Source organism: Nomascus leucogenys, chromosome 10 (genome assembly GCF_006542625.1).
Source record: "Nomascus leucogenys isolate Asia chromosome 10, Asia_NLE_v1, whole genome shotgun sequence".
Lineage (NCBI taxonomy): Eukaryota > Metazoa > Chordata > Mammalia > Primates > Hylobatidae > Nomascus > Nomascus leucogenys.
This window is the reverse complement of record NC_044390.1, coordinates 72,550,251-72,576,865: the sequence shown is the minus strand read 5'-3', so window position 1 is coordinate 72,576,865 and position 26,615 is coordinate 72,550,251.

The following is a 26,615-nucleotide window of genomic DNA, read 5'->3' as shown; positions in this document are numbered from 1 at the left end:
CTGGATTCAATTTCACTCCATTTGTATGGAAAGCCTAGTTATGCTAAGGATGACATTTATATCTCAGGCTACAAAGATAATGATAATAATAATTGCCATTTCATCATACTCATTTTACAGATGAGAAAACTGAAACAGAAAGGTCACCTCAGCTGTTGCAAAGTAATAAATGGAAAGACTGGAATTTAGAGAAGGGCTGTGTGGCCCCAAGGTCCACTCGTAACCATTACTGCACAGCCCTACCCTCAGAGGACTTGCATTCCTGTTCTTGGATGTGCAGAATGCATCACCTATAACATCTGCAGGCACCCCGAGACATCTGCATCACCCCCAAAGTTAGGTCCGTCCCATCCCCACCTTGCCCCATCCCGCTCCTTTGTCTTACATTTCAGTCCTCTGAGAGTTGGAGAGCTGGCCCAACACCCAATCTGAGCCACTCTGCTTGATCCAAGCCAACTTCCCCCCAAGAGCTCAGACTGCTGCTCCCCTAGAACACAAGTCCTTCTAACCCAATATTAAGGCAGTACAGGGCAGTTAGGAAGAGCTTACAGTTAGACTCACTGCTCTGAGGCTCAGTTTCCTTATTTATAAAGTCAATGTAATATTCTCTGCCTTTAAGGTTGAATGAAATAATCTCCGTAAAGCGCTCAGTACAGGGCTTGTCTCCTGGGGGCTCCCATCTGCCATGAATATCTCAACATTGTAGTTGGCCAAAAATATTAGACCACTCTCCCTGCATAGCATTAAGGATGCTTAACTCAACTTGTACACTCCTTGGATGCTTTGCACTGCCATGTCCAGTGTCTACCTCTGAAACCAAGCCAGTTTTTCCCCAGCCCACATCATATTGGCTGAGGGGTCAAAGCCCTTGTTTCTCTCTGGCAGCCTTGGCTGAGAGCCCAGCATGCCTGCTCCTGTTTCCCCACTTCAGAGTAGTGCTATTCAGTAGAATTTCCTAGTATACCACATGTGGCTGTGGCTAGCGACTGTCATACTGGACAGAACAGGTATGCAGTATGGTCAACCAGGTGTGTTCCCTGTCTCTCTACTCTGAGTCCTTATATCACCCTATATGGGGTTGCTTAGCCACTCACAGTAAAGTCCTGCCCCACAGGTAACTCACCACACACCCGTTGGCTCCTACAGATGAGCCTGTGATGGCATCTAGCACATTTGCCTCAGTATTGAGAAATACACCTCCCAGGTAACAACCCCTGTAGGGGTCACTGGAAGGTAAAGAGGAAACAGACAAGCAATCCAGCAGTGGGACTGCAGCAGCCAGAGCTGAGAAGGGGTGTATATAATTACATATCCCAGAGCCGGAGAGGATTAGAAGTGCTACAGAAGTGAATGTCAGGCAACATGATATTCCACAGGTGTGAAAGTAGCGTTTCTACAGAGTTGGCCAACACTCTCTAAATCAAAAATATCTGCTGCCGAATGGGGGGAGAAAGAAAGTGAAGTGAATCATAAATTAGAGTCAAATGGGATAGGAGAGACAGTACAGAGTAGTTAGCCCAGCAGATCATAAAAACTTGACTGCCCACAACTCGCTCCAAAGGTTGAGTCCTTTATCAAAGGGATGTGTGATTTAAATTGAAATTTTACATTTAAAAAAAACGATTTTAGGCCGGGCGTGGTGGCTCACGCCTGTAATCCCAGCATTTTGGGAGGCTGACGCTGGCGGATCACAAGGTCAGGAGATCAAGACCATCCTGGCTAATATGGTGAAACTCCGTCTCTACTAAAAAATGCAAAAAAAAATAGCCGGGCATGGTGGCAGGCGCCTGTAGTCCCAGCTACTCAGGAGGCTGAGGCAGGAGGATGGAGTGAACCCAGGAGGCGGAGCTTGCACTGAGCCGAGATCACACCACTGCACTCCAGCCTGAGTGACAGAGCAAGACTCCATTTCAAAAAAAAAAAAAAAGATTTTACAGATGAGGAAGTTGAGGCTTAGGAAGGTTAAGTTATTTACTCAAGTTCATGCAGTTTATAAGACTTATAACTGTGGGATTCCAGATTTTCATCCTCAGTGATCCAGAATTCACAAGGGAGGTGAGGAGGTCATTTTATTGATCCGAGCATCAAGTGAAAATAAAAATGGATATGGAATCAAGGCCATTTTAGTACCTGATGGGATGCGTGGGACCCAAGAGCAGAAGGGAAGGATTCAGGAATAAGGATCTTATTTAAGGATCCAGATGACGAGCTGGGTTTTTAATGTGTTGATCTGTAGGTTGCACTGCGATAACTAATTCAAAATGATCAAAAGTAGTTGGAAATGCATGACTAAAGCTATGACGAGAAGTTGGAACTGGAGATAGAAGTATCAATTGAGGAATTTTTGCAAAGCATACAAAATCTCAGAAGAACAAAGAGAAAGCAGCAATAGCCAAAGAATTGCCAGAGAGGAGACATTGACAGAAAACTGACATCAATTCCCCAGCATGCACCACTTTTGCTGGGTAGTTGTACCAATCTTTATTTCACCTCATTATCCACACGACAAACGCGTCAGAGAGATATGAGAGCAATCACTTGCCTTTTTCCTTTAAACAAATATTCTCTTTTTCTAGCAACTTCTCACAGGCTGGGGTTGGGGATTCTGTCCTCCAATCTGTGGTGGAAACGCATCCAGGGGAGACTACATCCAGGGCAAGGGCATCATGTGACCTAGGCTGAGCCAATAATGCCTCCCATTTCCCTCGTCGCAGTGATTGCTTGAGGGATAAGCACAAGGCCCAATCAACTTCAGTGAGACCCAGTGGGGCTTCAGCTAGGAATGTGGGGACGGAGTCTGGCTGGCTTTCCTTTAGAATTCAAGCCTGAGATGTGTGGGGAATGGAGCAAATGTAACTGTCTTTCTATCATTTGAAACCTGAGATTGGAGTCAAAACTAGGGAATTGCAGCAGAAAGGAAGAAATTGGGTCCTCTGGTGACTATTGAGTCATGAATCGAAATATGCCTAAAGTGAGAACCCACAACCTTTCCACTCACGTGAGCCAGGAAATTCTGTTTGGGCTGAGTTTTCTAGTATTTGCAGCAGAAGAATCCCTACCTGATGCAGAAATGACCCATATTTTCCAGCTGAGGCAAACAGAGGCCTCAAGAGGTTAGCTAACTTGCCCAAGTTCACACAAATAACTAGGCCAAAATTTGAAGCCACTTTGTTTCACCTTGAAAAGCTGGTGAGGAAGACAAACTGGATTTTTAACTGACTGCAATATGACAAACATATGTGAAAAAAGAAAGACACAATAGGAAGATAGAGTGAAAGAAGGGCAGAGAGTGAAGGACAGTGTAATTGAGGTACAAGTTTCAATGACATCTGAAGATTCTGAAAATCTGGGGTTTTCCTGGTGCCCCACCTCTCCCAGTGACTCAGTAAGATAGGAAATCAAGGCCAACTCTGATTACCTAGTTGACTATTTTAAATTCCAGCCATTTATAGAGCGCTAATTAGAAATCATTTCAAGCAAAACATCTGTTCATTGATTTGCTGAAACATCAATATCTGCTGTCTATGAGAATAATTTGCATTTCATTGCTAAGGAAAAACATTAGTACCTGGAAACCAAAGAAAGCAAATCTAGACCCACGAAGATCCTCAGTTTTCAGAAGGCAAACCACCATGAATTATTCTAATTATTTGACCTTTTCATTCCAGAATAATCGAAAGCGAGCACCTGCAAAGGGAGTGAGGTGAAGTATCTAGTTCATAGCAGCCCTCAACAGGTATTCTGTTTTTGAGGTTCCATGTTTTCAAATTTCCAATTTTGTATTCTTCTTCATAAATACATTTATTTGTTTCCATGTAAAAGCATTTTAGGTATTTATCAACTACTTATTTCAACAAATCTACTAGTGAAATGTATTCTCTGATTGCATGCACCCCATGTGTCTTGCGACTTCTCACACATTAAGAACACCAACACCCCGGGTGTTATAGATTAGAGAAACTGGGATAACAGTGGCACAAAACAGTGGATCCCTGCTTGCTGCTTTCCAGCACCTGTTCTGAGTGTTTTTCATATATTAACTCATTAAGAAAACTGAGTCACAAAAGACTAAGTGGCTTGCCCAAAGTCACAAAAATTGTGAGGGGTAGAGTTAAGGTTTGAATGAAATTATCTGGCTCCTGACCACTAGGCTATATGCCTCTCAAGTTCCGCAGTTCTTGACATAAAACTCTACCTGTCATCTGAGAACTATAATAAAGAGTGTGTTAGAACACTCTGCTACACTATGCTGTATTATACTATCTTATGCCATACTATAGTATATTATTCTACACTATTGCACTATGCTATGCTACACTATATTATACTGTGCCTCACTATATTATGCTACACTATACTACACTATGCGATATTATACTGTATCACACTATATGATAAGTAAGTAGGCACAGACTTTGGGGGTGACTCGTTAGTATCTGTCAAAATTCTACATGCTCACCCCTGAAACCGGGCAACCCCATTTTTAGGAATCCATCCTAGTGAAAGACTTGCAGAAATGGACAAAGCACACACAGGCACACTTGCCACACTGCTTGTTAAAGGGGAAAATTCAAAAAGTCTAAATAGCCTTTGACACTGGAATTCTTTCATTCTAGACATTCCTACAGTGGATTGCCATTAAGCCATTATAAAGAACAAGGTCAGTGTTTATGTGTGGCATGGAACATTCTCTAAGGTACAGGATTAAGTGAAAAGGGCGAGTTACAGAAAGATATGTACAGAATGAGGCAGGGATTTAGACATTTAGGTTGAAAACAACATAAACTGTATTTTTGTGCATGAAGCAGGCTCCATGATAAATAGCAGTAGGGATTTCAGTGTTTGACAATGGTTAATAGTGGCCCAAGAGACACCTAAGAGACTAGATAGTAGACATTGCAGTTATTTACCAGAAGCAAAAAGAGTGACAGGCACACTGGGGGTGTAAGAAAATGGCCCCCTTTATCCAAGATGCTTAAGAAACTAGAAGAATGTCCTGCAGAATAGCATGGGGGCAAATCAAAAAGGACTTTGAGGGGATGTGGCATGGAATACAGACTGATGATAACCCTGGCCTGGCCCTTTGCTCTGACTGTTCAAAAGGTTGTCTGCATCCCACAGAGAGATCACTCGCGTGGCTTAAAGTCGCCCAGTCGCCCAGCTATACCTGTAATCCCAGCACTTTGGGAGGCCATGGCAGGCAGATCACGAGGTCAGGAGTTCAAGACCAGCCTGGGCCAACATAGTGAAACCCCATCTCTATTAAAAATACAAAAAATTAGTCAGGCGTGGTGGCCCACGCCTGTAATCCCCACTACTCGGGAAGCTGAGGCAGGAGAATCACTGGAACCCAGGAAGCAGAGGTTGTAGTGAGCGGAGATGGCGCCATTGCACTCCAGCCTGGGCCACAGTGCAAGACTCTGACTTGGAAAAAAAAAAAGTCACCCAGCTACATAGGGACTGAGGTGGCATTGCATACCAGATGCCTGTAACTCCAAAGCACTCCACTTTCAACCCACTCAACTCTAAATTGTTGATCTTTAAGTTGCATTCCAAGTGTTTTCAAAGAGTGTCTTGATCTCTGACAAGAATTGTATAAACAAACTAGGGCCCAGGCCACCAGACTCCAGGGGCTCCTAAGACATGTCCAAAGAGAGCAGGTGTGTCATTTTCTATGAGAAGTTTTGGTTTCCATGTTCACCTTAAATTGTGCATAGGATTTTTATTAGAAATTATTGATATTTTTCTCCATTCTGTTTCATTGCAGCCACCCACCAATAAATAATATTTTTAAAAATATTACCTGTTCTACATGCTCTCCACATCTCTTCTGGCACATTCTGTCACTTAGTCACTCTGCTGTGCTTTGTACACCTTGTTTTTTTCTGCTCTGAACTTGAAAGGCCCAGATACAGCATTGGCCCAGAGGCAACTCAGATTGCTGTGGGGATACTGCCCTCTGCAGGCCACTACTATGCATCGCCTTTTAAGAGAGACGACTGGCTCCAGGATACAGGCCATCAGTAATGTTACATTCTGACTTCTTCATGGATTATCTCATTTAGTTTTCACAATATCCCTCCTGAGGTTAAAAACTATTATTATCTCCAGTTTTCGCAGAAGAAACCTGAGTCCCAGAGGGGTTAGGTAACTTGTTCAAGATCACATAGCTAACAAGTAGCAGAAGCAGGATTTGAACCTAAGCCATCTCTCTCCAGAATCTGTCCTGCCAACCACTACAGCAGACTTCCCAGAGGGAAGGTAACTGCCCATTTTTGAGCAGCTGTATCACGACAGGCATCTTACATACAATACCTCATTTAATCCATCTGTCAGCCAAAGGTAAGTAAATTAACTCAAAAAAACTAATTGACTTACCTGTGAACCCGTGGCTAGTAAGTCAGGTCTTTCTGAGTCCAAAGCATTGGCTTCGTCCACATGGTTCTCATGCAGGTGCACTGCTCAGCTCTTCTTTTCAGAGAGCATTGGCCAAGGGTGTAATTGACTGACAGCCAGCAGCTGTGTGCCTTCAGAATCACTGTGGCATTTGCACCAAGGCCACCATCTCCCTGAATTCTCCCAGCCATGAGTGAGCATGAGGGAGGATTAGAGCCAGGCCACATCTGCCCAGGATAGGCCTCCTGGATGGAACCTGTGCCTGGAGCCTGCCCCTGGGCCTGAGGAGGCCCTCTCAGAGCTGCACTGTAGTCCTAGCTCTCCTCCCTAAGTCCTCCTGCCTGCCTGCCCCCATTTTGCCGGTAGCAGGTGGCATTGTGGTCTGAGGATCTTCCACCCACTCCTGCTCCCTCCTCCTTTATCTTTCGCAGGTAATTTAGCAACTTGGGCACTGATCTTACCCTCATGTTGCTCACATCGAGAGATGAAGATTAGTCATGAACATCAGCGACTGTGGCAGATGTCGAGGGAGAAGCCTGGGGTCTGTACTCAGAAGATCAGGACACAGTCCTGCATCTGCCATCTTGTACAAGTTCTTTCTCAGTCACCCAGCCACTGTTTCCACCTCTATAAATGGAGCCCAGTAGAGCACCACAGGCCACATGCTTTGACGGCTAACAAAGCTTTAAAGTCAGGCAGACCTAGGTTCAACTCCTAGCGAGATAAACTCGTGAGGGATTTCGCTTCTCCACACTTCAGTTTCTTCATCTGTATAACAGGCGCACTAACACACATCTTGTGGTTCTGCTGTGACAATTAAGAGTGGTATATATGTGGCTGGGCACAGTGGCTCATGCCTTTAATCCTAGCACTTTGGGAGGCCGAGGCAGGCAGGCCACCTGAGGTCAGGAGTTACAGACCAGCCTGGTCAACATGGTGAAACCCCGTCTCTACTAAAAATACAAAAATTAGCTTGGTGAAGTAGCACATGTCTGTAGTCCCAGCTACTCAGGAGGCTGAGGCAGGGAGAATCACTTGAACCTGGGAGGCAGAGGTTACCGTGAGCCGAGATCGGGCCATTGCACTCCAGCCTGGGCGACATAGTAAGACTCCTTCTCAAAAAAAGAGTGACATATATGTAAAGAATCTTCATAGAAAATATGAAATGCAGGGCAGCTATTTGCCAAATTCTTTTGGTAGGAATAAGAAAAGATCATATATGGGGAAGTGCTTTGTAAGGAATACTAGCCAGACAGAGGTTAGTTATTGCTATAATTATAAATGCTGCAAGAAGGAATGGAATTAAGCAGTCTGGAATTCAAAGGAGGGGGAGATTTCACAGCACTAGGGAAAGAGGAGTCGGACGTTGGAAAGGCAGAGGTGGTGTCCAGATGTGGGGACCAGCAAAGGCAAGAAAGCCCAGGGCCTGCCGGCAAAACTGTCTGGGGCTGCATTCCCTCAGGGTCCTGTTGGAAGAGCACAAATGCATCTGATGAAGGCACCCAGGGCAGCGTGTTAATGGAAGGAATGCGTGGAGGAGGCAGGAGAAGAGCCTCAGCTATCTCAGGCCTCAGGCAGTTTAACAGGGAGTTTATCAACACAGGGAGAAACAAGATGCAGAAGAGCATCCAAGACACTGCAGGATAGCTATGGGAGTTCCAAGGTTACCTGCCCAGGAGATGGGAGCATGAAGAGCAGATTCCCTTAGACCAGAGGGAGAAAGGAACACGGCCCAGGCAGAGGACAGCCACAGGCAGGAAGGCAGCAACTCTTCATATTTGGATCCCACTTTTCCACAAGTGTTCACAGACATCTGCCTGGCTACCATGACACTGAGGTGGGACTAGAAAGATGGCCACCCCTTCAGCAAGCTCATCCCACGCCCCTTCCCACTCCATCTGGGTGGGGCTGATGTTGCCTATGCAGCTGGGATGGAATTTAAGATTCATGACACTGGCATTCCGATGTGGAGGCTCTGGGGCAGGGCAGGGCCATGCTGAGCCCACATCCAGCATTTTTCACACTTCCCTACCCTGGTCTCCACATTCCTGACTGCACACGCATACTTGTGCACGTGACTGCTTCACCACCTTTTTAGTGAGCACAGCTGACTCTTTGCACTATTGGGAGGTATTCATGTGTGGGGTAAATTGAATAAATGACAAGTGTCACTATTTCCAGTGGCTCAGTTAAGTTCCATTACCTTATGAGTGAACACAAGGCTCTCAAGTCCCTGGTTCTTAAGAAGGACCCAGTACAAAGTAACTGGTTGAAAACCCCCTCATTTATTAGCTGTGTGCCAGGATCACGATGTTTAGCACAGTAAAACTAATGATGTCTGCCTCACAAGGCTGATGTGAGAATTAAATGTAGGTAATGTAGGTAAACTTCAACCACCCTTAGCACCACCAAGTCTTAAGGAAATGCTGCTGAAATTCACAAAATGTTTGGGGTGTGTGGATTTCTTGGGAAGGGCAGCCAGACACTGCACCGTGTTTAACATCCTAGAGGCAACAAGCAGTATAACAGAAACAATAAAAGGATACATTTTATAGATGTGATTAGCCTCTGCAATAGCAGACACACGCTGAGGACCATTGAGTCTAAGGAGGCAAGAGATTGGCAGTGACGTCAGAAAAATGCAGAGAGCCTGGTAACATGGAAGGTCACCTACTTGCTGCCCCTCTACCTTTACCCACCCCTGCCTAGAAAAGGGGTGGTACTAAAGTTGCCACTGGGACAGTACTCAGCTGGGGAGACACTCAGTGCTGCTTGATCTGGCAGGGGAACTTTAATGGAAGCAATTCTTCCAGGACTTTGGAAGGACTGTGTTCTGATGGCCAATTTACTAAGGAAGGATATGAGACCCAGAGCAACACAAGGGTGTATTCTGGGCTATGTGACAAGTGGACAAGTTCCTGGTCATGGATTGGACCCTTCTCACGTCTAGCTTTCTATGTGTCCAAGGGTTTGTAAAGGTTAAATTTGATGGTCAACTTGGCCAGGCTATGGTGCCCAGTTGTTTGGTCAAGCACTAAACTGGATGTTGCTGCAAAGGTATGTAATAGATGTGATTAGCATCTCCAATCAGTTGACTTCAAGTAAAGGAGATGACTTTCCATAATGTAGTTGGGCCCCATGCAATCAGATGAAGACCTTAAGAGCATAGAAAGAGATTGCTTGAAGAAGAAATTCTACCTCAAGACTGTAACATGGAAATCCTGCCTGAGTGTCCAGCATGCCAGTCTGCCCTGAAAATTTCAGGCTCAAGGTCTGGACATCAACTATTGTCTGAGTGTCCAGCCTACCACTGCCCTAAAATTTTAGATTTCCCATCCCCCACAATCACATGAGCAAATTCCTTAACATAAATCTGAGTAGATGGAGATGTAGACTCTCTTGGTTCTGTTTCTCTGGAGAATCCTGACTGATACACAGGGTAGTTATTTTTTCCTTTTTTTAAATTTACCTTTTTTTTTTTTTAGATGAAGTTTCATTCTCGTTGCCCAGGCTGGAGTGCAACGGCACAATCTCAGCTCACTGCAACCTCCGCCTCCCGGGTTCAAGCGATTCTCCTGCCTCAGCCTCCCAAGTAGCTGGGATTACAGGCATGCACCAGTATGCCCAGCTAATTTTATACTTTTTTTAGTAAAGATGGGGTTTCTCCATGTTGGTCAGGCTGGTCTCGAGCTCAGGTGATCCGCCCGCCTCACCCTCCCAAAGTGCTGGGATTACAGGTGTGAGCCACCGTGCCCGTCCTTTAAATTTAACTTTTAAGTTCAGGGGCTCATGTGCAGATTTGTTACATAGGTAAACTTGTGTCATGGTGGCTTGTTGTACAGATTATTTTGTCACCCAAGTATTAAGGTTGGTGCCCATTAGTTATTTTTCCTGATCCTCTCCCTCCTCACACCCTGCACCCTCCAAAAGGCCCCAGAGTGTGTTGCTCCCCTCTATGTGTCCATGTGTTCTCATCATGTAGCTCCCAGTTATGTGAGAACATGCAGTATTTGGTTTTCTGTTACTGTGTTTGTTTGCTAAGGATAAGGACCTCCAGCTCCATCCATGTTCCTGCAAAGGACATGATCTCGTTCTTTTTAATGGTGACATAATATTCAATGTATATGAACCACATTTTCTTTATCCAGTCTACTATTGATGAGCATTTGTGTTGGTTCCATGTCTTTGCTATTGTGAATAGTACTGCAATGAACATATACATGCATGTGTCTTTATAACAGAATTATTTATATTCCTTTGGGTATATACCCAGTAATGGGTCGAATGATATTTCTGTTTTTAGGTCCTTGAGAAATCGCCACACTTTCTTCCACAATGGCTGAACTAACACTCCCACCAACAGTGTATAAGCGTTCCTTTTTCTCTGCAACCTCGCCAGCGTCTGTTATTTTTTGACTCTTTAATAATAGCCTTTCTGACTGGTGTGAGATAGTATCTCATCGTGGTTTTGATTTGTGTTTCTCTAATGATCAGTGATGTTGAGCTTTTTTTCATGTGATTACTGGCAATGTGTATGTCTTCTTTTGAAAAGTGTCTGTTCCTTCTCAAAAGAAGACATGCATGCAGTGAACAAACATTCCTATGTCCAGAATGGTATCGTCTGGGTTTTCTTCCAGGGTTTTTATTGTTTTGGGTTTTACGTTTAAGTCTTTAATCCATCTTGAGTTAATTTTTGTATATGGTGTAAGGAAGGGGTCCAGTTTCAATCTTCTGTATATGGCTAGCCAGTTCTCCCAGCACCATTTACTGACTAGGGAATCCTTTTTCCATTGCTTGTTTTTGTCAGGTTTGTCAAAGATCAGATAGTTGCAGGTGTGTGGTCTTATTTCTGGGTTCTCTGTTCTGTTCCATTGATCTAATACACAGAGTCGCTATTGCCATTTCAGGCATGAGGTGAACAGAACAGCCAGTCTCAGATACTGTGTTCACACACAAGTGCCTTGGGAGGTAGGTTGGGGCTGGAGTAGCCCCATTTTACAGAGAGGAAACTGGCATTGTAGGCAGTTATTCTCAAACCTCACATCACATGGATGGTAGAGCAGAACCTAAACCCCAGTCCTCCTCCTCCAAAATGCCTCACTCTTGGGTTCACTCTCTCCTTCCAGAGCATCTTTTGGGCCTCACCTCTCATAGCAGAGTGCCTGGTGGCAGACAGTTCTTCATCTGTGGAATTCTGGGGCCAACTGTTAATATAATACTTTACCACCCTTTGCATGTTAATGACGTGTTAATTCTCCAGTGCCCAATCTCAAGAATACTAAGCCACATTTTATGTTCATCTTTTCCTCATTCCCGACATCTAATGACTTAAATTTTGGAGCATCAGCCTTGAAAATGTCTCACATATCTGTCCTCTTTTTGTTCCTTCCCACAGAGGCCACACGTACCCAGGCCCTCAGTCCTTCTTATCTGTGGATTGGGCATAGAAAACAGATTTCGAGAACTGAACTCCTATGAGATATAAGATACTAATGGAAAAAAGCCATGTGCTCGTTTTTATGACCAAGACCTTGGACACCTTGGACATTTTTACGTGCATGTGGCCTTTGTTCCAACAAGTCCCATTGTTACTGTCAAGCAATCAGAAATCATTCATCCACCACCTGGATGGGCTTCCTTAGAGCATTTCTAAATGGGGGCTGCATCTCACTCCTAGAGGACATAGGAATTTGTAGGGGCATTCTCTGGTCACAATGTTGACAGGTGGGGTGCTACTAGAAATTAGTAAGTGAGGCACAGGACAGTTCTCAAAGGAAACAATATAAAAAGTGTTCCCATCCTAACAACTCTCAAATGTCCTGCTGGAAACTCCTATAGATAAAATACTTGTTCATAATTTCCTAATTATAATTTTGTTTCACATATAAATACAAGGTACCTTTTAGTACATTTTTAATATCCACTTGAGTTTCTAGGAATGTAACAAGACGAATATAGATGCACTGTGATTAATTTAGAGCTTTACCAAGAGTTGTTCCTTGTTTTGGAAAATCACTTCTGGCGATGCACTCCAGGGACAGCATCGTCACATGGCACCTACATGTCGGTCTGTTTTCGTGGCATACGAGGGGCAGACATGCAATCACTGCATTGTGTACTCATGCAGCCCAGCTCCAGCCTTGGCATTCTGAAATACCACATACTACTTAACTACCAATCGCTTTTCTATTTTTCTCCTTTATAAAACAGTTATGCCGATGGGACTGTAAAATGGTGTAGCTGCTATGGAAAACCATACGGCAGTTTTACAAAAAATTAAAAATAGAGTCCCATATGATCCACCAATTATACTTTTGGGTATATACCCAAAAGAATTGAAAGCAAGGACTCAAACAGATATTTGCATACCCATGTTTATAGCAACACTATTTAAAATAGCCAAAAGGTGGAAGCGACCCAAGTGTCCATCGACAGATGAATGGATAAACACAATGTGGTGTATGCGGACATGAAGATGGAAACAATAGACACCAGGGACTCCAAACAGGGGGAAGGAAGGAAAGGAACAAGAGTTGAAAACTTCCTGTCAGTTACTATATTCACTATTTGGGTGCTGGGTTCAATAGAAGCCCAATCCCCAGCACTATGCAATATATCCATGTAACAAACCTGCACATATACCCCCTGAATTTAAAAGAAAAAGAAGTGCTGTGTATATACAATGGAATACTGTTCAGCCATAAAAAGGAAGGCAGTTCTGACCCATGCTACAACATAAACGTTGAAGAATTTATGCTAAGTGAAATAAGCCACGCCAGGTGTGGTGGCTCATTCCTATAATCCCAGCACTTTGGGAGGCTGAGGCTGGAGGATCACTTGACATCAGGAGTTCGAGACCAGCCTGGTCAATATGGCAAAACCCCGACCCTACTTAAAATACAAAAATTATCTGGGCATGATGGTGCATGCCTGTAGTCCCAGCTACTAGGGAGGCTGAGGCATAAGAATTGCTTGATGGGAGGCAGAAGTTACAGTGAGCTAAGATTGTGCCATTGCGCTCCAGCCTGAGTGACAGAGCAAGACTCTGTCAAAAAAGAAAAAGAAAGAAGAAACAGAGAGGAAGGAAGGAAGGAAGGAAGGAAGGAGGAAGGAAGGAAGGAAGGAAGGAAGGAAGGAAGGAAGGAAGGAAGGAGGGAGGGAGGGAAGGAAGGAAGGAAGGAAAAGAAAAGGAAAGGAAGAGAGAAAGAAAGGAAAAAAGAAAGAAGGAAAGAAAGAAAGAAAAGAAAGAAGAGAAGAAAGAAAAAGAAAGAAAGAGAGGAGGAAGGAAGGAAAGAAAGGAAGAAGAAGGAAGAAAGAAGAAAGAAAGAAAAAGAAAGAAAGAAAGAGAAAGGAAGGAAGGAAGGAAGGAAGGAAGGAAGGAAGGAAGGAAGGAAGGAAAAGGAAAAGAAGCCAGTTACAAAAGGGTAAATGGCTATATGATTCCACTCATATGAGGTACCTAGAATGGTTAAATTCATAGAGACACAAAGTAGAATGGTGGTTGCAGGGCTGGGAGGAGAGGGGAATGGGGAATTAGTGTTTAAGGAATGCAGATTTTCAGTTTGGGAGGATGAAAAAAGTTCTGGAGATAGATGGTAGCAATGGTGGCAGAACAATATGAATGTACTAAAAAACACAAAACCATACACTGTGAAAGTGGTTAAAATGGTAAATTTTTATTATGTATATCTTCCCACAATTTTTAAGAAAAAATTTTATTAGTTTTTATGTGTGTATCAGCAGGATAGTAAAAAGGGCATTTCAAAATATTTGTTTTTAAAAGGAAACATGACATGGAGAACAAGGTGTCTAGAGTTTTATGCACTTAGTGTTTTATGGCATCTTTTATTTTGTCTGGAGACTTTCTGGCACCCCTTGAAATATGTGGAGACACCTAGGCATTACTAATGAAGGGTTAGGGATTGTTGGGGCACAGAATGGAGGATCCCAGGGGACTAAGAAAATATATATTTGAGCTTACGAGAATCGGGGCTGAGAGAAGAACTACCCAAGAGTCAATTTAACTTGGATTTGAGCTAGCAAGCCTGGGACTACAAACATTTTATATTTATGGAGCTTCTCACACTTTATGAGGCAAAAGCACTCTAAATGTATAGTCCATTAACAGGAGGTAGCCACGGCAGAGTGGAAGGGGAACAAACGGGCCAGATCTGACTTGGCCACTTAAGAACTGTCTGTGTGATTTAAAGCAAATGTCTTAACTTCTTTGAGTCCCATTTGCTTCCATCTGTAACACATGAATATTTACCCATCTTTACTATGAATGTCTCCTTTTCTTTGGATACCTACTATGAGCCAGGCACTTGGAAGACATTTAGCCATTTAATCATTAATCATTTCGTCTCTGTCACTGTCCTGTGACATAGATATCATCTCTAGCACACAAACTGGAAAAACAAAACGGATGCCGTCGGTCCCCCAGACATTCCCTCCCAGCCCACGCTGGAGGGCATCTATGTGGCTGCCTGTGTATCTCCACCCCATGGCACCCTCTGGCTGCTTGAGTCTCCTCTGGCCACAACAGGCAGTGTGAAATGGCCAGGGAGTTAAAACTTCCAAGAACAACCCTTAGCCAGTGAGGGATGGAAGCTGGTGAATAAACACCCCAGCACCCTCACCCTGCATTCCACCAACCCCAGGATGTGTCCTGCACAGTCTTCATCACAGTTGTGGCACTGAGACCAAGTTGCCCACTTGTGAATACACCAATAATTGGGTTTCCTCCCTTTTCTGAGTCTCTGCCCAGTCCCTCCCGGTGCATCCTGGGATCAGCTCCCAAATGAACTACTTGCACTCAAATACTTGTCTCAGGATGTGCTTTTGGGGGAGCCCAAAGTAAGACAATAGCTGAGGTTCAGAGAGCTTCAGTTGCCCATGATCTCACAGTTAAAAAGCTTGGCTGAGCCACAGTTGATGACCCTCTTCTTCTGATTCCAAAGTGCCTGTCCTTGTCCCTTGGCCTCTCTGCCTTATACCCTACCCGGCTGTTGGGGAATTAAGTGAGATAATGCAGATGAAGAAGATAATGCAGATGAAGATAATGCAGATGAGATAATGCAAGCGAATGATGTTAATGCTTTCACTGGCTGTTCCCCATGGCCCTGTGAGGCAGACAAGAGGTAGACAAGTTTAATGCCCACTCTATAGAAAACTGAGGCTCAAGGCCTTGTACAAAGCGACCAGCTAATAGGTGACAAATGACAAGATGATTCGCAGCTCCTCCAGGTCTATTTGGCATCTTTCTCTGCATCTCTCTATACCTGGGAGGCTAATGCCACTGGACATCTCCACCCAGGCCCCCTTGCCCTCTGGCTGCTAGTTTCACCCAACAGAAGGCATGGACAGGAAAAGAGAAGAGAGGGTTATTTAGATCCCTAGTCCCTCCTTGATGAGCTGTGTTTCTCTTCCTAAGCCATAGCTCCCATCCAACCACTTTAGTATTTTTTTTAACTAATTTAGATTTGTATAGGGTTTTTTTTTTTTTTTTTTTAGAAATCTCAAATCCTGAGGAAGAGAAGAGGAAATGACGTCAGTTCACTAAGACCCCAGTACACTTTCCAAGTGCCAATAGGCCCCATCCCTGTCTCAGGGCTCCAGCTCTCACCAGATGCTGTAGGTAGGAGCTCACCCTGGTCTTGCCCTTTGGCAGGCATTAGGGCTTCTGCTGTTTCTGGTCCCAGGGTGTTTCTCACCTGAGCCCACATCTCTACAAATAATCTTCATGACATTCTCTTCACTTAAATCCTTTGAAGTGTCATTTTCATTCTTGTTGAGACTTTGGCGGATCTGGAAGCCATAGCAATCAATGAAAGGGGGAGAAAATAGAATATGTTATGGAGCAAATATCATTCTCTAGGCTCTGTGTTGAGTCCTCTGTTCGTGAGCCTCACAATACTGCTGTGAGGTAGGGAATAAGATGATTCTCATTTCACAGATAAATGACTTGAGGCTACAAAATGGTACATGGACCAAAATCCAGGTCAGTTAGAATTGACAGCCCATGCTCTCTCCCCAACACCACAAAGACCACACTGTTCTCTAACCTGACTTGCCTTCACTGTAAATAACTATTGGGACCAGAGCCCTCCAACCTTGCCCTGGGCATGTCAGGAAACCCGAGAACACCCTGCCTGTGGCAAGGGTGTAGCATCTTTGTGGCAAATGAGCTTTCCATGAATGGAAACAGCCTTTCCCTTTGGTGAGGAGAGGCAGGATTTCATGTGAATGTGTGATGACTGGCAGGGAGCCAAGAATAAGAGCAGGAAATGGGAGCCCAAGTGAGATAACTGCCACGGACATTGAGGGGAGGAGGCAGGATAAACAGAGGGGGTTCAATTTTGCAAAGCATTGGAGAGCTCTTTGGATTAAAGACGGCCCTTGGGGAGAGCCAGGGATATTAGGAAAGGGGGAGCCGGCCTTGGCAGGCAGCGGAGACTGAGTGCTGGTGGAGCAATTAAAGGGCGGAGCAAGTGGGCAGGAAACCACAGAATAATGCAAAACCCAAAAGCAGGCATCTAAAATGTGCAAAAAAAAAAAAAAATCATAAGGCAAAACATAGCAGACCAGAGTGTGTGCTTAGTAGCTAAAAATATTTGAGACAACATCTTAGAATGAGAAGCATATGGAGTAAGCGGCAGCTGCCATTCAATTTAGCAGCTCAAGAAATGTGACTTGTCCCCATGGGCACTGGGAGGAGGAAATACTTGGAAAGAAAGAGTTCAGAATTCTAAATAAAGACATGAGGCTGAATGGGCACAGAGGAGTTTTCTCCAATATTTGACAATTGTGAATAAGATCAGAAATACTAGATGAATCACAAGATCCATTAGAATAGTGCAAATTTTATTCTCCTCACTCTATATAAATCTACAACATACCCGTTATAAATTAATCATAACTTCCAGCTATTTAGCACCCACATACCAGGCACTTTGCATATCTTATTTTGAATTGTCCCAACAACCCTGCAAGTAATATTATTGTCCCCATTAGATTTGGAAGCTGCAGCACAGAGAGTTTGCGTGACTTGCCCAACATTACCCAAACATCTGATGAGAGGCCTGGGGAGGAATAAATGCAGCTCACTGTCCCCGGGCACATCCCATTACCCTGTGGCAAATCCCAGAATCTAGGCTTTCAAAATACTCTCATTTTCAGAAAAGAAAACAGAGGCATAAAAAGGGGAGAGATGTATCCTACAGAAGTGGAGATCCTAGAATTTCACCAAAGTTCTAGGGATTTGGGAAGAGAAATCTTAAGATTACTGAGCCCAATTCCTCTACTTTAATGTCAACGTGATCCCTCCAAGATCCAGAGCCAGGGCAGCAGGGTAGCACATTTTTTAAGCACAGTAGCACAGATTCCTACCATTCATGTATTCATTTATTCAGTCAACAAACATTTATCAAGTCACTACGTGGTGCCAAGAACCACGTGCTATGAAAATATTTTTCCAATAGGCAGCTAGAAGGTGCTTGGTTTGCGTTTCCTTTTGGGTTTCTTTTTCTTTTTCTTTTTAGCACATTTCCACTTAATTCACTGCATCAGGTCCTCAGATGCTCCTCCAAAAACTCTGTTCAGCTAATAACCAGCATACTGCTCTCTTTAGAATGTTTATGATCAAATAACAGTCCTTTGTTTTTTCCAGTGGTGATTGTGTTTTCTGTTCGGTAACAACGGCAGCTCTGAAAGCATGTATTTTCTTTAGCAAATATGAACAGTAAAGGCCTCTTATATTCCCTTTTCTGAGCTGAAGAAGGTAATTGAAAGGGTGCTTTATAAAAGGATCTGAAAAAGCAAACATGGATTTGGCTAGAATTTTGTTGGAAATCTAGAAACCTAGAGAGGGGGAAGAAAATAGGTTTTCCAAATACCAAAACATTCTGAACAAACATGCTGGCCTACTCATCAATAAGCTTTTGCTATGTAACAAATGACTCCCAAAACTTAGTGGCTGAAGACAACAAACACTGATTATTTCCCATGAACCGGTGGGTCAGCGATGTGGTTTGTCTGGGACCCTTTGGCCGGGACTGAGTGGTCTAGGACAGCATCCTCAACCTTTTTGGCACCAGAGACCAGTTTTATGGAAGACTTCTCCGCAGACAGGGGTGGAGGGGGTAGAGAGGATGGCTTCAGGATGAAACTGTTCCACCTCAGATCATCAGGCATTAGTTAGGTTCCCATAACAAGCATGCTACCTAGATCCCTCGCATGCACGGTTCACAATAGGGTTCACGCTCCTGTGAGAATTTTTTTTTTTTTTTTTGAGATGGAGTCTCACTCTGTCATTCTAGCTGGAGTGCAGTGGCATGATCTCAGCTCACTGCTACCTCCGCCTCCCAGGTTCAAGTGATTCTTCTGCCTCAGCCTCCTGAGCAGCTGGGACTAAAGGCGAGCACCACCACGCCCGGCTAATTTTTTTAATATTTTTAGTAGAGAAGGGTTTCACCATATTGGTCAGTCTGGTTTCGAACTCTGGACCTCGTGATCCACCTGCCTCAGCCTCCCAAAGTGCTGGGATTACAGGCGTAAGCCACTGTGCCCGGCCTCCTATGAAAATTTAATGCTGCCACTGATGTGACAGGAGGCAGAGCTCAGGCATTAATGCCCACTCACCTGCCACTAACCTCCTGCTGTGTGACCCAGTTCCTAAGAGGCCATGGATCAGTACCAGTCTGTGGCCTGAGGTTTGGGGACCCCGGTATAGGATACCACAGACATACGTCTGAGGCCTTGCCTGGAATGTATGGGGCCCCTCTCTTCCTTCAGGGGCCTATGTCTGAGGCCTTGCCTGGGATCCTTGCCTGGGATGCATGGGGTCCCTCTCTTCCTTCAGGGACCTATGTTCTGAGGCCTTGCTTGGGATATATGGGGCCCCTGTCTTCCATCAGGGGCCTAGCCTGGGCTTCTTCACACACTATGGAAGGGTTCTCAGTAGCAAGCCTAGGCAAGTGCTTTTCAGGACTTTGCTGTATCACATTGGCTACTCTCCCACTGGCTAAACCAAGTTACAAGGCCAAGCCAGATTCAAGAGATGGAAGAATAGAATCTGCTTCTTAAGAGGTAAGTCTACAAAATACTGTGCCCATTTTTCTCTCCTCATTCCTTCTGCTGCTGTGACTTTTGCCGGCTGAGAGCCCTCAACTGTTATCTCTCTCCAGAAATTGCTCTTTTTTCCCTGAAGAAAGCTGCCTCACTGAAGGACACTCCACCTTCCCAAGGGCAGCCTACAATGGAAACTGGCTGTCTTAGTCCATCTGGGCTGCTACAACAAAGTGCCATGGACCGGGTGGCCTAAGAACAACAGAAACTCATTTCCCACAGTTCTGGAGGCTGGAAGTTGAGGGTCAGGGTGCCAGCACCATTGGGTTCTGGTGGAGGTTCTCTCTGGGTTGCAGTTGGTCGTCTTCTCATTTTATCCTCAAATGCCAGAAAGACAGCAAGAGAGATTTCTGGGGTCCCTTTTATAAAGGCATTAATCCCACTCATGAGGGTTTCATCCTCAGGACCTAATCACTTCCCAAAGGACCCATCTCCATCACATTTGGGGGTTAGGATTTCAACATGAATTTTTGGAGAGACACAAACATTCAGCCCACTGCACTAGTCAATACAGGAATATAAAGGCCTAGGCCATTGCCCAAACCTGGGACAAGTCTGAAGGTTCAGAGCTTCCCAAAGGGGTCAGCTGAGACCTTAGATGAAACTGAATTGCAATCCAACACCTCTCTCTTCTCAATCTCGCTTCCTGCCCTGCCACCACAGGTGTCCATACTGAGCACACCTCCTTGTGAACCCACGCACTCGAATCTCTGTCCAGCATCTGCTTCCTGGGGAATCAACCAAACAGATGATGCCAGGAGTAGTCTGAGAAAGAAGATGCTAAGATGGGATCTGAGGCTGCCAGCTGACCACTGACAGGCAATGAGATCCCCGTTACCATTGGTACACCAGGCTGATACAGCCCGACACAAGATGGCGATGAAACTGGTAAAACTTCCATTGGTGTTATAATGGAATGGGATATAGGTGGAAGGAAAATCACTAGAGGGGCAATGTATTTGGTGTTAAAAATATATACGGGAAATAGTCATTACAAGGGCAGTGGAATTAAATGGCTGTCACTGGAGAACAATGTTTGCTTTGGAAAAAGATGACAAAAGACTGAGGGTGACTAACAGTCAACTAAAAACTGAACACAAAAGCTCATGTGCCTCCTTAGCACCATTAAAAAAAGAAAAGAAAAAAGACTCATCTCCTGTAGCAAAGGAGGTTAAATTCTCAACCTTAAATAGATTTGCTATTATAGGGTCAGGACCCTGGCTGGGAAAGCAATGTGACCTTGAGGGATGACAACTGGGTTAATGCTCCTGAAAAAGCATGAATCCTCCGATTTCTCTGAATGCCTGGGCCTGCAAAATGGCCCCGTCTTGTTAAGTTCCATCCCTGTTTCCTCCTGGAAGGGGATGCAGAGGCCTCTCCCATGTAAGAGAATGTGTGTGCCCCTGTGATCTGCCCATACTTCCCCCGGCCTCTAAGCCAGGTGCATATCCCAGCAACACAACCCAGCTGTGGAGGTGCTGAACCTTATAAGGAGGAAAAAGACTCTACCCTGTAGGAGCTACAGAATCCTGCCAAGTCTTATCAGGAAAGTATAAATGAGATTGCATTTGAAGGGTGCTGGATTGAGGAAGGTGTGAGAATTAGAAAACAGCACTGGATAAAAGAGAATTTATCATTATGGGGGCACTTTCTCTGAATATAGGATTTAATACCCTGGCAGGGACCCTGAGAGACACTGCAAACATGCTGTTAGGATGGCTCCTGGAAGCATGGAGAAAACAAGTTGTTGGGTTTTTTTAAGTATTCCATCTTGGCTGGGCATGATGGCTCATGTCTGTAATCCCAGTGCTTTGGGAGGCCAAGGCAGGAAGATAAGGACACATCTAGCAGCAGGATTAGAGAAAACAACTTGGAGGTGAAGCCAAACACAGGACTCCACTCCTTCCTCCCTGAATTAAATGCACACCCATGCCTGGGAAACACAGCAAGACCTCGTCTCTACAAAAAAATAAAATAAATATAAATATATAATAAATAAAAAATTAGCCAGGTGTGGTGGCACGTGCCTGCAGTATTCCAGCTACTCAAGAGGATAAGGTGGGGAATCACTTGAACCCAGGAGGTCAAGGCTGCTGTGAGCTGTGATCATGCCACTGCACTCCAGCCTGGGTGACAGAATGAGACCCTCTCTCAATGTATTAGGCCGTTCTCACACTGCTATAAAGACATACCTGAGACCGGGTAATTTATAGAGAAAAAGAGGTTTAATGGACTTACAGTTCCACATGGCTTGGGAGGCCTCACAATCATGGCAGAAGGCGAAAGGCACATCTTACATGGCAGCAGGCAAGAGAGAGAATGATAGCCAAGTGAAAGGGGTCTCCCCTTATGAAACCATCAGATCTCTTCTGAGTTATTCACAACCATGAGAACAGTATACGGGTAATCACCCCCATGATTCAATTATCTCCCACGGGGTCCTTCCCACAACACGTGGTAATTATGGGAGCTATAATTCAAAATGAGATTTAGGTGGGGACACAGAGCCAAACTATATCACTCAAAAAAACAATCAAAATAAATATATGTATACCCAGTGTCAGGTATAACTGCAGATTGCCTTGTTCCCTCCTGGCAACTCCTCCAGATGCTCAACCTGCTCTAGGCTCTTTCCCCATGGAGGAGGCAGCTGCGAAGGCAACGTAGCTTGGACAAACCCTGCCCCTGAGTTCAGAAGGGGCTATGCTGGCTATGGTCACTTCCCCTGGTCTCAATCTCACCCATGAGATATGTCCTTCCTCCCCGGGGAGACACATTAGTAAAAGGGGTGGAGATAAGGACAGGGGAAAGAGAAGGACAGAAGAGAGAGAAATGGAGCTCCTTCTTCCCCTGTCCCACAGAAGTCAGGGCTGGGTAGGGCAAGTATTAAGAAGCCCAATTATGGCACTGGCCCTGGGTGTGGAAGGCATTATGATCTTTATAAATGATCATAGCATTCATAACTACCATTTGTTGAATTATCTGATGTGACAGACATTGTGCTATTCACAATAGCAAAGACTTGGAACCAACCCAAATGCCCATCAGTGATAGACTGGATAAAGAAAATGTGGCACATATACACCATGGAATACTATGCAGCCATAAAAAATGATGAGTTCATGTCCTTTGTGGGGACGTGGATGAAGCTGGAAACCATCATTCTCAGCAAACTAACACAAGAACAGAAAACCAAACACCGAATTTTCTCACTCATAAGTGGGAGTTGAACAGTGAGAACACACGGACACAGCGAGGGGAACATCACACACCAGGGCCTGTCGGTGGGTGGAGGGCTAGGGGAGGGATAGCATTAGGAGAATACCTAATATGGATGACAAGTTGATGGGTGCAGGAAACCACCATGGCTTGTGTATACCTATGTAACAAACCTGCACGTTCTGCACAGGTACCCCAGAACTTAGAGTATAATAAAAAAATTGGCTAGATAATTTGATGATATTCAGTAATCATTGTTACTATATTTAGGTATGATAATGTTAAAAATGAATAGTTGAAATAGTTTACAGATGTACACTGGAATATTCACAGATACAATCATATGATGTCTGGAATTTGCTTCAAAATAATACTGGGAGAGATTAGATGGAAGTAGAAGCAAGTTTGGCCATGACTCAGTCATTGTTGAAACCAGCTGATGAGTGCATGAGGATTTATGATATGATTCTGGATATTTTTTGTGTGTGTTTGAAATTTTCCATAATGAAAGTTTAAAAGTATATACGCGAAGGGGCCTGATTTGATGGGTGTATGAGTCACGGTAGAAAGAGTTCTTCCTCAAACACATCTGTGCTTCACAGCTGTATGTATGGATTGAGGGGAGATGTCAGCTGGTGGCTGGGGCCCCAGGCAGTGGGGAGAAAGGGAAAATGCTAGGCAAATAGTCAGGCTCATTGAAGGGTCTATCAAGAGCTGAGGTGGAGTATACCTCCAACAAGCAGGCAAGAACACCAAAAGAAAGACCTACCAAGAGGTGGGAGGAAACCAACATGGTGGACACATAAATGCTTGCTGCTTAGGGCTGCCAGACTGATTTCCAGACCCCACCCCTTGGCAGACACAGGGCACTCAATGTACTGCCAGAGCTGGGTAGATTGATTCCAGAAACGGGCGGGACTGAGCTTGCCAGCAAAGGTCCCTGGTGCCCAAGCCGAGCTCAGTGGGACAAAGGCAGACAGTAATACCTGCAGCATCTTAACCCTCTGGAGAGAATACTGAAGCAATTTTAGGATTGAATGGGGGTCCATTACGGAAAGGTTTTTTTATTGCTTGCCTTCCTCTTCTGGGAAAAGCTTGCAGTCCCTGTGTGGTTGAGACCACCATGTTGGAACCACATGGCCCCACCTGACTAATCCAAGGGTTCACACCTAACCCTTGAGGAAAAAAGATCTATAGCATAAGTTGGTCCATCACATTTTTCTCAAGAATTTGAACTAAGAAACCAAGATTGAGAACGAACCACACCATCAGGTAGTGCAGCCATTGAATGGATAAGATCACGTCTTCCCACAGTGGGCAGTTGAGTCACACAAAATGGGTCTGGGTCTCATCTGCCTGTGTAACTTTAAGTGAGTTCCTTGGTCTCCTTGAACCTGTTTCCTTATCTGTAATGTGGGGATAATAAAGGTAACTATTCCAAAGTGATTTTTATGAGGATAAAATGAGAGTGTTTATAAAATGCTTATATAGTAAAAGTTCAATAACTATTAGCTATTATTATTATTACTAGTAGTGTTAATACTACTCTTGGCTATGGCTATATTCGGCCTTGTGAGAGCAAAGGAAGCCAGTCACAAGAGACAGACAATGCTAATCTGGCTTGAACACTGCCGAACGAACACCAGGCACTGTGCTAAGTACTTGAGAGCTATTAATCCACTGAAACCTCACAACACCCCCAGAGGCTGGCAATGTTCATTTCACCAATGAAGAAACTGAGGCACAAACTGAGTGATTTGCCAAAAGTTTAGGAAGTGGCGATGACAAGAATGAACATTGACTTTCTGTTTCTGGGTCTACACTCTTCATCGCTCTGCAACTGCTCCATTATACAGATGACAAAGCTGAGGCTCAGAGAAGATCATGCAGCTACTGAGAAATGGGAGGAAAAGGGAACCCCTGTACTGACTGAGAACCAGAGAGCATGACTTGTGCCCCTAAAATCCAACTCCGGTTCCTGCGAGGCCCAAGCTTCTTTGTGTTCCAGCGTGATGATAATCTGTTTTTGCCTTCAAATGACCCCCCTCATTTAAGCCACCTTGAGTTTTGTTTCCTTAGCTCTGACTAAAACAACAAGAACCGTGATGTGCTTCAGTCACCCACATTAGAATCCTATATCCTAAACCTCTGATGAAGTGGTTCTGGTGCCAGGACAAACATCTTGTCATGGGGATTACATCTCAAATGTCTGGTTATTCTAATGAAGCTCATTCTGCCCCTGCCCCACCTAATGATCACTTCTATACAGCATCCATGTTAACCAGAATAAACACTCGGCCCCTCTGCGCAAAGAAGGCCTTGACAGAGAGGGTGGTCAACATGTGGCCAGAACAAGATTCAGTGTAGATAATTCCCTTTTGAGAAAACACCCCCTTAGCCAGGAGTCACAAAATAAACAGAGACAGGGCAAAACCACGAACAAGAGAAAAACTTGAAAGCCAAAATGTTAAGGACAGTGCACAAAGAGTCTTCTAAATGAGGCCAGACTCAAAACTCAAGACCTTCCCCTTTGCCCTGCCTGTTTTTCCACCCATCACTTCCAACCCTCAAATTTACCCCCCCCAAAAAAAAACCATTAAAAAAACTATAAATTATTCCATCTGAGACCAAAGTTGTTCAAAGTAAAGAAAGAATTCAGCAAAGAATTCCAGTTGTCAAATATCTGAAGCTAACTAGTAGGCCTCAGTTATCTCCCATTTCATCTAAAGAGAAACCACCAGCCCCACACCCACACCCAAGAATCAACAACTGGGAAACAATATAATTGCCCATAAAACTTGTAAAGTCAACATGGATTTTCGAAGAAAAAAGAAAAAGAGAAGATCCTCTTTAAATAGGGCAAGAGCTTACAGTAAAGGCGTGCTATTTGAGTTGATGGAGTGAAGCACTGTAACTCCAAAATCATAGCTCCAGGCTCACATCTAGACACTGCCGCTTAGCAGCCAGTGATCTTGGGCAAGTGACTTTGCCTCTCAGTGCCTCCATTTCTTCATCTGAATAATGGGGGTGATAAAAATAGAACCTGCTTCAGAAGGTTGCTAGGAAGACTCATGCACAGTGGCATATTGAATGCACTCCATGTATGCCCATTATTATTCTTTATAATAAATTTAATTATATAAATATTCATGTGATTACGGTGACATGTTTAGTTAGATAAGTAGAGGAACCAAAGGTGTCCTCAAAGGTGAAGCAGCATGTGTGACCCTGGCTTCTATGGAAACCTTAAAAACAAAACGGGGGCAATTCCCAGGTCCCCAGATTCTGGAATGTGGGGATTGTGAAGAGGAGAACATGAGCTTTCTACCATAGTTTCCTTAGGTGTCATGGCTGCCTCACTCCAAGGCAAGGCTGTGGAATGGAAGAGGGAATGAAGGAGGATTAGTAGGAAGCACCTGAGCTAATACTGGCTGAGCACTTCTCCAGTGCCGAGTATGGGGCTGAGAGCCACACACATACAAACACACGTAATCTCATGCAATCTCCATGATTCCACAGTGAGGCAGGTATTATTAGATTGGTGCAAAAGTAATTTTGCACACTGGAAAGGCAGTAGAATCATGCCTTTCCAACGGTCCCCTAAAGTCTTAGCTCATTTCAGCATGAGCTGATGTTTTTTTCACCAACCTAATAATGTGGTTTTTGCATTGAAGTTTTTGCATTAAAAAAAAAATGGCAAAAACTGCAATTACTTTTGCACAAAGTCATACTATCATTCCCATTTTACAGATGAGGAAATTGAGAGTTAGAGACATTCTGTGACTTGCTCAAGGTCATGTAGCCAGTAAGTAAAAGAACTGGAATTTTGATCCAATTAGCTGTCACTACTACACTGCAGTGTCTTCTGATAACAC